A 5038-nucleotide genomic window follows, 5' to 3' on the forward strand; every position below is an offset into this window, starting at 1 on the left:
TTTCTTTTGTTTAAGTTATTAAATATTTTCACTGTGGTTTTTTTAAACCCTGTTGATTGAAAAAAAGCACAACAAAAAAAGCCCCAAACCACCACTTGTTTATAATCCACTATCCCTTTATCTCCTACCCAACCCTTTTTACACAGGGGCTACTTCCTAGGCCATTTACTTGTAGTTCCCTTCATAAACCCAAAAAAGAAAGAATAAGGTTGAGCTAATGATCAACTAAGACTGATGCTTGTTCCCTGAACTCTAACATTTGATCAACAATAATACAAATATTTGTATGGTTGCCCAATTAGTAATAATGAAAAAGAGCCCAGCTGAAGATTCTGTCACATCCAACTCATTCCTGAATCTGTTCTACAAGAACCAAGCAGTTCTCTGAAGTGCAACATAGCTCAAAAAATATTTTGGATCTCAAAGAAACAGCTGTGGAAATACATTGTGACTTCTAATGTCTTTTAAGAGCTGTGGTACTGAGCTCTGCAAACTTACCTTGGTGCTTTGGGATCATGGCCATGCTTGGTGGTGGTTGGTCTTTACCTCTTCCAACATCACCACATTTCTCTTTCTGGATGAAATTTGCTGCTTTTTCACCAACATATCTGACTCAATCTTCCCACAAAAAGCACATGGTACCTGGAGGTGTCAATGTCAAAGACAGAGAACAGAACTGTTTATATTTATTTGCACTATCTAAATTCACCCTACTTTAGGCTCTCTGATATAGGCCACAAGAATAAAAGTTAAGCATCTGGGAATGGAGCTGGAAATTCCACACTAATCCATTTGAAAGGAAAGGACACAAACAACTTTCACATGTGTATTGTTATCTTCTTATTCACAGATGAAATAACTGATAGGGTTTTGGCTGTACATCATTCTGGTTAGAGAGCAATAAACTCAAATACCAGCAAGTGGCAAGGGGAATTACAGGATTTGATAGTACATGTCAATAAACTTTAGAATTTATGGACACAGCAGCAATACAGGTGATACTGATGAAAGCTTTTTCTACCACTTCATAATAATTCCAAGCACTTCTGCTTATTGTAGATCTAAAGTACCATAGTTATATTAGAGAAAAGATCCCTTACATGTAATGACATTCTGCTGCTTCTGCTTTTCTGACTGGATAAAATACTATCTTAATGTGAGCTAATGCCTGTAAAGAAATCTTTAGTGTAAAATAACCTTCTAAATTTCTCATATTGATCATTCCAGAAAGTGGAGTTAATTTCTTATGGACATGCCAGCACAGGAAGGATGTGGGCTTGTTGGAACCAATCCAAAGGAGAGTGACAAAAATGACCAAAGGACTGGAACTCCTTTCCTGTGAGGAAAGTTGAAGTTGTTCAGCCTGGAGAACAAAAGGGTCCAGCAGTAAAGATGAGTTATTTTGAGCAGGGCCTTCTGTGATAGACAATGGGTAATGGTTTTAAACTAAAATAAGATAGATTAAGAGAAGATGTAAAGTACAAATGTTTACAATGAGGGTGATGAAACACTGGAATGAATTGTCCAAAGATGTTGCAGGTGCTCCATCCCTGGAAACATTCAAGGTCAAGCTGGACAGGGCTCTGAACAAACTAGATCTAGTTGAGTGTGTCCCTGCTCATTGCAGGAGGGTTGGACTGGATGACCTTTAAAGGTTTCTTGCAAACCAAACTATTCAATGACTCCATGCTGAAAACATGGTGCTGAAAATGTGGCAGCAGACATATAAGGAATTAAAGGAAGTACTTGACAGATTCTTTGCTGTGGTGGTATCAACTTTATCTTGATAAGAGCTGGAGGGAAGACACAATGGCTGAAAGGTCTAAGTCTATTGCATTCTTCTTTCCCTGGACACACTGACCTTTTCTTCAGAGACAGAGGGTGAACATTGTTCTGTTGGCACAGCCATGTCATGTTGGCTGGCACTCCATGTATTGAACTTGGTGTCTCCCAAGCTGAACATGTGAGCTACCACAACCCAAACTCAGGAGATAACACTTTCTGGCTGGGGCAGCAGCAACATTTTGTGGGTTGGGCACAGAGACAGATTTACACCACAGCCTAACTGACAGGTTTAATTTCAGTAGTTTTAGAGATTACTGCTGGTAAATATGCATAAAAAGAAGGTGCTGTGGAAAAATTCTGCCAAGCTGCTGTCCACTTGGGCAAAACCAGAGCACTTGCAATAAAACTTGAAGTTAGAGCTGGCAATGTATGCTCCAATTTGAAAGCACAGTGAATTTTCTCTTTCATCCTTCCAGCCCAGGCATACCACAGGCATTTACTTTAACAAGCAGTTCAAGATATGCATTTAAAACACTGATTTGCCTCAATAAAAAATTCTAGGATCAAGGTTTCTCATTCAACATTGAGAATGACTCATTGTACCTTAAACATTTGACCTGCCAAGGCATTATTTATTATATGTTTGTAACTAGTAAAACTACATAAATACACACATCAATTATAAAGGTGTTTGCTGTGTAAATGTAGGGAGGGGTCTCAGATTTCCAGTAATTCCTCTTCACCCAGTTTTACATGCTCATCAGGTCTTTATTATTACAGCTTCAGGTATTCCCCACATCCAGGCCCTGATAGCAGAAGGGTGGGTTAGTGATGAGACCAACGGGAAGTGGAGCCAATGTTCCAACATGCTTCCCTGCCTGGGGCTAATGCTCATTCCAAAGGCTTGGGATCAGCCATGGTTTTAAACAGCATAGCTTTCAGCTAACTGACACAAAGGTGCCAGCATGCTGGTGGTTCCCCTCCAGAAAACTCTTCTACAATCTGCCTGCTGGTCACAAATGCATGAAATGACAGGCAGCATTTTGATCTCCTCTGATGCCATTTTCCCATGTTACTGGAGAACTCCAGGTCTAGGAAGGGGACACTGTATGTGCATCATTTGGAAGCTGTTCTCTTCTAATGGTTTGCTGGATCTTCAGCTTAGTTCTAAACACAATTGTTTTCAAGGGTTGGACCAACTGATTAGCATTTGCTCTGTCTGGGCAGCATGGCAGGGATCCTGCTCTGGAAGCACTCATGCATTTCACTCCTTGGGAGGATCTCCAGGTGCCAGAGCTACAGACAACAGTGGTAAATTTTCAAAGACTTTCCCCTCACTTATCAATCTGTGTTTACAGGAAGCCAGGATCAACCTGAAATAATTTGCCTTGGTAGTCTGGATATGTTTGCACAATGCCCATTTATGTTCCACCTGGCTCATACCAACACAATGAGGCGCTTACTTTCATTATCACTAAATACATTACCAAGCTTGAAAGAATGCAGCTGTTAGAGATAGAGGAGGATCCCAGAGCACTCCTCTGTTGAGAGCAATAAATTTTGCTTTGCAAAGCACCTGTGCTTTTTTAAACCTCAACACCCAGAGCCAGCCAGAGTGGAGATAGGAAAAAGGGGATGTGCAAGATGAAACCACTACAATTAGGCAACAGCAAACACCATTCACACAGGCCTGTGAAATGGAAGGTGGACATTCATTTTACTTGCCATCCCAACTTCTCAGCTTGCTTCCACAAAACCTAAAACTGCTCTGTAAAAACCTACTGTAAGGGTTATGTCACCTTGATCCAAAATCACTTGTTTCCCATAAAAAGTTTATGAAATACCAAGAATATATGTGAAGTACTAATTTCAGTGCAAACAATTAATGAAAATACAGATGCTAGAGAGCTAATTTGTGAGTTATGAATGCAATCTGCTTCATAATGAGTGTGTCCCCATTAACAAGTGCCTTATAGTTTAATGATCCTCAATATCTAAAAGGTTTATCATTCCAAGATCTTGAGTGAAGGCTACCATAACACTGTGCCATGTTTTTTAACAAATGGTTATTTGTGATGATTTCAGAAAGCACAGTTAACTCCTGAGCCTTTCTGTACATAGGGAAGACAGTTTATCATTGAGCATCTATTGTTTTCTGGCACTGAAGTGTGCTGCTGAAGACCTGGACTCCTTTCCTTACCTGGCTGCACACTCACATCAGTTCTTTTGGTTATGAGTTAGGTGTACTGGCGTTTGCAAAAGTTTCTTGAAGCAAATCCTCTCTACTCAGTGCTTCTACAGGCCTGAAGGGTTCTCTCCTTTGTAACTGATCCCTCTGCAGATAACTGCAACAAAAGTAACACAGAGATCTTGGTGAAACAAACCAAGCCAAGACTTGGAGGGTGTGGTTCCACTTCTCATCTGTTTTTGAATGACTTCACATACCTGACAGCCAGATCCAGCGATGCACATCCATTCTAAGGCTTTCTGAGGAATGGAAAAAAATGAAGTCGGTTCTGATTTTCTAGCAAAAGGTTATCTGTGAATATTGCAGGTGAAACACTAAAGCTTTTAGTATTTCTTGGACAGAGACCTGATAGGGATGTTTCAGTTTGTTACATTTATTGTTTTAATTTCTTATTCAATCTTTTTGTTACGTTTGTTGTGATTTTCTTTTTTACTAGAAGATGCTATGAGGTGAGAAGGAAACTCACACTAAGCTCCTTAAATTCTTTCTGGATCTGGTTTCCAGCCTGAAAAAACATTTCATGTGGTGTTATTTTGCTGGTCTTTAAAGCTCTATAAGCAGTGTTTGTACCACAAAAGATCAAAGTGACAGAAATTTCATAGCCACAGCTCATCTTCTGCGAGAAAAGGGAATCTCAAAACTATTTCTGGTATTGTAGGATCATCAAATTTACCATAACCGGCTCCCACCCTTGACCTCAGATACTCAGAAATTCATGTCTGGCCACTTTCTGTCTTGTTTCCCTGCACATAAACAACTTGGTTTCCTGTTCAGAACAACACAGAATGCAACTCTCTCTTCTTTCTGATTAGTCAGAGAGCTGCCTGAATGTTCACAAAATTAAAAATAAATAAACACAAGTGATGCTACAGCTATCTAGTCTTTAACATGCTGGTCATCACTCTTAATCTGCAGCTGTGCTGGTTTTAGTTCACCCCACTGTGAGGTTTAGAAATTGTTTATTTAAGGATTGTCACTCTCTGCAATTCATGAATGCCAAATCAA

At 39.8% G+C, this 5038-nt stretch overlaps 1 long non-coding RNA gene across 1 annotated transcript; it reads right to left on the bottom strand.

Annotated features, from left to right (window-relative positions):
- Positions 1-516: 516 nt before the first annotated feature.
- Positions 517-4363, bottom strand: LOC141730609 (uncharacterized). The gene is made up of 3 exons (XR_012582212.1): positions 4231-4363; positions 3986-4130; positions 517-642 (listed from the first exon to the last, which is right to left on the bottom strand). It is a non-coding gene; the product is annotated as an uncharacterized LOC141730609 (long non-coding RNA).
- Positions 4364-5038: the final 675 nt, after the last annotated feature.

The sequence above is a fragment of the Zonotrichia albicollis genome, chromosome 11 (assembly GCF_047830755.1).
Source record: "Zonotrichia albicollis isolate bZonAlb1 chromosome 11, bZonAlb1.hap1, whole genome shotgun sequence".
Lineage (NCBI taxonomy): Eukaryota > Metazoa > Chordata > Aves > Passeriformes > Passerellidae > Zonotrichia > Zonotrichia albicollis.